Source organism: Euprymna scolopes, chromosome 18 (assembly GCF_053919585.1).
Source record: "Euprymna scolopes isolate OS-2025 chromosome 18, ASM5391958v1, whole genome shotgun sequence".
In the NCBI taxonomy this organism is placed as follows: Eukaryota; Metazoa; Mollusca; class Cephalopoda; order Sepiida; family Sepiolidae; genus Euprymna; species Euprymna scolopes.
This window is the reverse complement of record NC_136499.1, coordinates 40,681,976-40,690,638: the sequence shown is the minus strand read 5'-3', so window position 1 is coordinate 40,690,638 and position 8,663 is coordinate 40,681,976. Positions and strand designations below refer to the sequence as shown.

Genomic DNA, 8,663 nt, shown 5'->3' with positions numbered 1-8,663 from the left:
CGAACTGCAAAAATTATGGAAAGAGATAGAGAGTACTTGAAATTTGGGGAGACTTGTTGTCACTTAGACTCCAGAGAACACCACAAGTTGTTCTCAATAAGTAATCTTTGGTGATAGCCTGTGGGACTACCTTAATGAGTAAATAATAATAAATTATAATTAGTAGTAAGTCATGACGATTGCGATTGGAAGAGTTGTTGTTAAATAAAAATAAATCAAGATTGGAATTGGGTTTTCGATGTGCTTTTAGAATCTGTGTTGTTTTGATGTGTTATGAGTTGTGACTTGAATTTAATCAGTTAAGGCATGCCCTCAGTTGTGTTAATAAATATAATATTAAACAAAAGACGATAAATACGATGAGCCGTTTGAAAAACAAAAATGAAATACTGCTAAAAAGTCTTGTGGTTTGTTTCGCTTATGTGGCATAGAGGAAACCTACGATACATAAACAAAAGAATACGGGAGATAATGTCGTTGTAAAAATGTTATAAATACATCCGTGTAAAAATTGTTTTATTGTGTTTTGTTTCTTAACTTGTGAACAAACCTGTGGAAGAAGATACTTTGTGAAATTCCATGCGTCCTAATTTATTATACAAAACAAGTAATCGATGTTCAGTTCTGTCACATGTCATCCACAATGAAGATTAGGACACACAATCATAAAAGAAACTCACGCATAGCTATTTGAGAAACTTTGCAAACTTTCGTATGCGGTGCTCGCAAAATAAAAACAAACAGCATATGGACCATTATGTTATTTTCCAAAAGTTTGCCCCTCGTTCAATGGATTTTTTTTTCGTGAAATTAGTAAAAATCTGTTTCGATTAAAATGTAACGCCACCCAACACGTTGTAGCCTCAGTCGTAAAGTACACAAAGAATAGAAAAGAACTTCACTTTTTTTGTTGTACAATGACATTTATTTCTTCATTCTACCGCCACGCGTGACTTTTGGTTACGGCTTTGACGTCTCTCACCTGATCGTTTTCGCGAGCGTGCTCTCGAACGTCGTCCACGTCTCTAACGATATCGTCTCCTTTAATGTGCTCTCTCCATTTTATAGTCTTCCTTTTCGTTACTGTGACGCAATTTCGCTCATTTCGCTCGGTATTTCCATACAGCTGTCCGGGCTATGTCACAAAAAGCAAAGCCTGTCTGGTTGGTGTGCGAGATTATCATTCCGCTATCGATGTTACTGCAAGTAAATAGGTAAAATTAAAAATAAAAAGTTCTATCGTTAATAAAATATGATATTCGCCTTCTAAAAAACAGGCAAACTCAAACTTAACTTGGCGTTTATATACCTTTAACACTGCATCATAATTTAAATACTTTAATCGCTTTTTATTTCTTTCATACGTTTGTCAGTGTCCATTTGTCTGTTGAGTGTTGAACATTGTGATTTTCTTTTCTTCTTTGGCTTCTATACACATAAAAGTGTGCTGATTTCTGCCTATTATTCAGACTTAATGGACTATTGGACATATTCTTCTTTGACAGAGGCCCTTTTTGCGTTAGCAATGGTCACCAATAGAGAAAAAAAGGGACCTGAGGTAAATCAATTCCTATTCATGGATGCCGCTACTTCGAAATGAAGAGCAAATCGATTGGTTGCGTGTGGTGTCTGTCCCTTTTGCGTCCGCTTTTGTCAATACTTGGATGAGAATATCTTTTCGTTCTTTTTGCTTTTTTTGTAATTTTCAATTGAATCGCCATTCTGACGATTCATACATCACTAGTAAAGTTTAGGAAAATAGATAATATGCCCTCAGTTATTACATCATATCAACCTCTTCCGTGGAGTGTGGTTGAAGGTAGTATTAGGGTGATTTTAAACTAAAATACTGTATCTGTTATAAATGATTCGAGCTCTGTATGACAAAAACATGCTATTTTATTCATACCGTAGAATACTGTAATCACTTGATCTTATGTGACAAACGAAATCCTCAATACAACCATTTATTAAAGAAAATCAGATTCTTTATTCATCGAAGACCTAAAATGATACATTAAATAATATACTAAAATAATATACTTAATAATATGATTAATAATATAATAAAAATTATAATAATATACTAAATAATATACTAAATGATATACTAAATAATATACTAAAATAATATACTAAAACTTATAATAATATACTTAATAATATACTAAAACTTATAATAATATACTTAATAATATACTAAAACGTATAATAATATACTTAATAATATACTAAATGATATACTAAATAATATACAAAATAATATACAAAATATAATACTAAAACTAAAAATTATATATTAAAATAAAATACTATAATATAATACTAAAATAATATGCTAAGTAATATACTAGCACAAAAATGATATACTAAAGAATTTATACTAAGATAATATACTAAATAATATGCAAAAAATAAAAATAATATACTAGAATAATATACTAAAATAATAGACTAAAATAATATACTAAAATAATATACTAAAAATATACCAAATAATATACTAAAATAATATACTAAAATAATGTACTAAAATATATACTACAACAATATGCTAAAACAACATACAAAAATATAATAAAAGAATATTCTAAATAATATACTAAAACTAAAAATAATATAACTAAAAATAATATACTAAAATAATATACTAAACCCAAAAATATATTACTAAGAATTAAACTGTATTGAATTAAAAGTATGTAGTAAAACTAAAGTAATATACTTAAATAATATACTAACACAATATACTTAATTATATACTAGAACTAAAATAATATATTAAACTAAAAGAATAGACTAAAATAATATACTAAAATAATATATTAAACTAAAAGAATATACTAAAATAATATACTAAAACTAGCAAATATATGCTAATTCTACTGCATATTTTTGCTTGACTGAAGGAATAATATAATAACAAACGAGCATTATACTGCGAAGAAGGAGGTAATTCCTTGGAAAATATCATGATAAAGACAAACGAACACTACTACATTACACGTCTAAGAGAAAGCAATGCCGTTTATGAAAATATTTGCCTACTTTTCAAGTGATTAGACACAAGGTCAAGTGTGGATTCTATGAAATTACTTCTTTGGAACGAACTCGGTTCAGACTTGGCACACCCAGGATTTGATTCTGTTCCTTTAACCATTTTGCTACTGCCAATTGATAGAAACGTCTCATAACACAGGACAGTTATTCGATTACTCCTTTAAAAGAACACAGTATATGATGGTAACATTGCATTCTATAGTACCCCCCCCGCAAAATAGGAAGTAATATCTGGAAGGATAGTATAATAACACGAGAACAGATATTACACTACGCTTCTAAAGAGGAGGAAGTAACACCTGGGATTATAGTGTCATAGCAACAAAACAGTTATTACACTGCCAGCATTAATTGAGAATCGAAAGTATTAGCTTGGTGCAAAAATAATGTCGTTTTTTTTTTTTTACTTGAAATTGAACGTCAATAAACGACATTATTTTTGCACTACGTTGATATGCTTTAATAACTGAGAGCGTGTTATCTCTTTTCCTAAACTTTGCTAGTCATATATGAATCGTCATAATGGCGACTTAATTGAAAATTATAAAAAAGCAGAAATATACATAATTCGTATGTATTATAATTATTGAACTGGGTAATCAAGAACAGTACATCAGTATGCTTTCAACTTCAGGTATAGTAATATTGATAAAGTTGAGATAATTAATCGGAATCGGGAATCGCAAGAATTGGAACTTTTTATTGTATCAGAATCAGTATCAGAATCGGTATCAGAATCGGACAAATTTGAGCCGTATTCTGATTTCAAAAACAATTCCTTCAATTTTTGTATGTATTTATTTAAAACTTCATTTTAAATTGCTTTAATTAATGAAAAAATCATAAATATTTATTGATTTTAAACTACAAATTAAATTTAAATATATGCATAATCGCATGTATATGTTTACGTTTGTGAAAATATATTCATATATTACTATTTTTTTACAGTAATCCGAAAAGTAATTTCCAAAAATAACTCTACAATTATATATTTAAAGATTTTTAAAGAATCGAAATCGTATCCGTAATTTTATCGGAATCTGGAATTTTAAGCACAGTCTATAATTTATCGAAATCAAGGAAAATATTTGAATTGCCCTATTGCAGTAAATAATTTTAACATAGTTTTGGCTTCAGACAGACAAATATTAATTCTTCACGACTTATTGATGCCAATTAATCAATATTTGGTTCACTTTATACTTTTTGATAATTACATTTTAATAACATAAAACGACTCAAAAATATATCTCATTTATGGGCTTGAGTTATGTATGAAAACAATCCTTTTTTCAATTGTTTTAATTAATAGCAATTTATAATTAACTAAACAGTCAATCCATTTAGCTTAGCTATATGTGTAGCCCTTTCGTTCTTTTTACACGTTTTCCTAATTGAAACACGCCTAAATGTTTCTTAATGTCTCTGTAAACATTAAAGAATATGGTGACTCTTTTTAATATACATAGTGTGTATGTCCACACTAAACACGTGTGTAAATTAGATAGCACGGTTATAAGTCGCTTTACATTTATAGTATTCATAAGTGATTGATTATTTTTAGCTAGGCAAGAATATTTTAACAGTTATCTCACAATGTATGAATTTCTGAATGAAATAAAAATAGGAACAAACAATCGTACAAGAGTTGCTGCGTAACGAGTACGTCACGTAACTACGAATTTTATACGTTTCTACAGAGACATGAACATTATTCCAGTTGTTGTGTAGCGGGGACGAGATATTTATAATAACTGCATATAACGGAAGGCGAGACGTAGTTTAATTACTGCGTATTCGCGCGATGGCGACGACGACGAAGACAATTACTTGGAGAGTTCACATTATTTATAAAAGCTGATATAGGTGAAGAAGAGAAACGTGTAATAGATGGGTTTTTAAGAGGAGGTCATTATTGATGAGGGGAATACAGACAACACTTTTAGAAGGGATTTCCTCTGAAGTTCATTATACAAGACGAAGACAAAAACACATTATCTTGCGGTTGAAATGACGACGGAGACAAAGGCTTACTTAACAATGAGAATGGTGGAAATTCGATGCCTGTTAGATTTCTACATTTTGTCTCCGCCTCTCCGCCTCGCTTCCGATAGGGCTTCGGCTAACTCAACTCTCCTCTCTCAACTCTTTCTTAACTGATTTCGGACCCTTACTTACCTGAATATATTGAAGCTATATTTATTTGTGAAATCAGAACGTGGCCAATATGTACCTGCTTTGCACGTGGATTATTACACAGACTTCCACACGTTTTCTGGCACAAAAAGAACATTCCTTCATTTCCATTGTCCTATTCTACCTACTCTGGCCTAACTTTTTGTATAGTTATTTCGAATATAATGGACAATTCTCCATATTCCTAGAATCGCATCTAAATAGCAATATGTATTAATTTTTTAACTTTTAATCACTGACTTCGATTCTAGCATTCTCCTTTAATTAGTTAATTAATTAATTTCGATCCTACTTACTTCGTTCTTCTAATTACCGGGAACTGTCCCCTTCAATATGCAACAATGATGATGATACAAACAATTATTAACGAGAGAATATGCGCATATTGTAAACATCATATCTTTGTTTTTTTCACCTGTTCCATTTCGATCTGATTTTCATTTCATTCTGTTTTTCTGTTAGACACTTCTAGATTCGAACATATGTTTTTGTTCTTCCTAATAGATAAGAGATGATAATGGTAAAAGGAAATCCCACGTGTACTAAAGGTGTTAAATAATAGATAGATACCTTTGTTATTATTCATCACGCTGTTTTAATACACGGGGCGACGTCGACGTACACACGTAGGTCATCTCGACCTTGATCCATTGAAAACAGACGTAATATCGGCTGAAAAGGAGAGAATAGAAGAAGAGGAGTCGTGTAGAAGGTTTTGAGGCATACAATGTACCCAGAATGTCTGAACATCGACGATAATTAAAACAAAGATCCGTACCCGGGATTGCACCTCCTACACTAAGGCTGGCGGTATAGAAGGCCCAATAAAACAGTCAATAAATATGTTTTCCATTAATGGATTATGTCTTTATTGTTTGTGCTGTTGCGAAACGTTAATTGCAGATGTCTTCCGTCATGAAACAACAGCCGACACGAAATTAAGTTGGAGAACATGGTTAAAAATATGATCGTCATGTGATAATAAGATACGTTATGAATTCTTCGAGCTAATTGATCATGAACTGTAAAAATGATGGGCATTTCATGTAACAGGTGTGTCAAATTCGTATTCAGGCGGTTCCACAGCAGAAATTTCATCATGAATATTAATAATATTTTCCTGGCTTCTCGGTTGAGGTTTCAACCTTGTGTCATTTACGCAACAGTTAAGTACCGTAATCATTATAGAGACATTAAAGTTCATAATAGATTCCATACCTGGATTGTCGGACCTGTAAGCTTTGTTTTATGTTTCCAAACTAAATTAATGCGGTCTTGTAATTAAGATTCCTTGTTTATTATTTAAAAAAAATAACTAATTTTACATAAATCTGATAGAAAACAGTGGTCATTTCTTCAATGTGATCTACCTAACGAGTGGTAGAAAGACACGGACAGATGGAACTCTCTTATTATATCATATCATATATCAGTTTATCATTACTATTTTCATGAATATTTTCTCAATAAACTATTTTTCTTTTTTTACATGGTAGTCATCACTTATCAAGGCCCAGAGGTCACTCGGGGATAAGGGTTATTGCGTGTACAGTAATCAATGGGATAATATCGTACTAATCGTTAGTAATGGAGATTTGATGAATTGAATTACTTAAGGGGGCGGTTTATCAGGAATTTGTTTATGTTGAACTTGAAGACATCCAAGTTGTAGTCAGTTGGGAAACAGACAAACGTAAGAGTGTTCCGCAGGCGTGCGCTTCTAAGAAAGAAGCTTTGTTCATGGAATCTATGTTTTGATTTAGGCACAGATAAAGAGTGAGGGAAATTATTGACAGTGGTTTCAACTAGATGGGTTGTTTTCGTGGAAGATTGGCGGTAGGAGAATAGATTGGAGCTCAGACGAGCACTTGCCATGAAAATGACGATAAAACAAAGACAGGCTCGCAACGTTTCTTCTATGGGAGAGAGGTTGCAGGGAAAGAAAGGGGCATCCCCCACAAAGCTACGAAGTCTATTTTGTACTCTACCAAGGCAGGATAAGCTGTTTTTAGCAGCTCCTGTCCAGATGTGGCAGCAGTACCCCATCCTTGGGCGTACTTGGTTTTTATATAGATAGAGAATTGCATCAGCAGTGAGATATCTACTGGATCGGTAGAAGGATCCCACCATTTTTCCAGCGACCTTGGCAACAGATTTGATTACGTGTTCTATTTAAGATCAGGAGTAAAGGTCAAGCCCAGAAGCTTGTCAAAACATGGAGTCTCCCCAAGACGAGAGCCATCCATTTCAATCGATGCCAGATGGTAATCAGAGCATTGATGATGTAAAGATAGAAGCTTGGTTTTAGATACATTAAAAGTAACCAGCCATATCTTCCCCCATTGTACCACGCGCTCAAGATCAGAGGATAGAGAATCAGGAAGAACTTTGTCATTTAACAGCCGGTTCCAATTAGACGGGATGAGTACCGCTTTCTGAATCAGGATCCCTGTGTTGCGTTGCGTGCACTCAGTCTATATAACTGCGTGGACAAAATGGTCGCCGGACAAGTTTACCGACGAGTGTATATTTTGAATGACAACTAAAAGACTCGACTGTTTACAAAAGAACCCGAGTTTATTTTCAACAATCTTTCTTTACACTTTTGTCGGTTGTCATTGACTCCACTAGCGAGGAGAGAGAGTGTTGTTAGAGATAGGTGGCGTGGCGGGGGGGGGGGGGGTGTTGACAGATGACAGACTTGATCTCACCGCGTCGGCCGCTTCTCTCTCTTGAAAACCAAAACATCTTTGTTTATATTCATATCGGTCACGTTTCTCTAGTCCAGCTACGAATGTCAACTGCATTCCGATCTGGTTATAAAATATTTGTTAATGTTATTATTTTCGATTGTAGGCCAATTTCCTTTTGTTTGTTTGGCCTTGAAACATAACCGCGTTCCAAAATGTGTGTCACTAGCTCAGGTGACGCTCGTGCAACATTCCATGTTGTCATGGTTGAAACGTGACCCTCATATCACGTTCTTGACTTGCCTCTCCGATTTCTTCAGCCTGTCCCCTTATTATACAACACCTGGACCTTTGGATATCCTTCCAAGAGAGATTATAAATGTCTCCAAAACGCAACAATACAAGGCGATATTAGATAATTCCTGAGCTACAGTATCCTTTTCTGTGTACTATCTTTACCCTACATGTCAACTGAAGTATGCTTGTTTTATTTTATGTCGAATAAATTGAACTTAATTGCTCATCCAAACGCCTTATTTATATCACTATCTTTCAACCCTGTGACGTTATATCCGTTTTTAGCACAGCCTAATGAATTTTGACGTTGATCTCGTAAATCCCTTAGCGGATTCCATTTTCCTAAATTATATACTAAGAAGATCTACTCGCTCAATAGCTAACAACTCCTGCAAGTACTTGATCACAGAATTAATG

The 8,663-nt window shown here is 33.1% G+C and overlaps 1 protein-coding gene across 1 annotated transcript in view; it reads right to left on the bottom strand.

Annotated features, from left to right (window-relative positions):
* Positions 1-943: 943 nt before the first annotated feature.
* The window catches only part of LOC145297587 (katanin p60 ATPase-containing subunit A-like 2), a 222,265-nt gene continuing 214,545 nt past the window's right edge, over positions 944-8,663 (bottom strand). The window contains exons 16-17 of the transcript XR_013870276.1: positions 5,830-5,931; positions 944-1,200 (exon numbers count right to left, since the gene is read on the bottom strand). The gene's annotated coding sequence lies outside the window, so the exon portion shown is untranslated. The remainder of the gene's footprint in view (positions 1,201-5,829; positions 5,932-8,663) is intronic.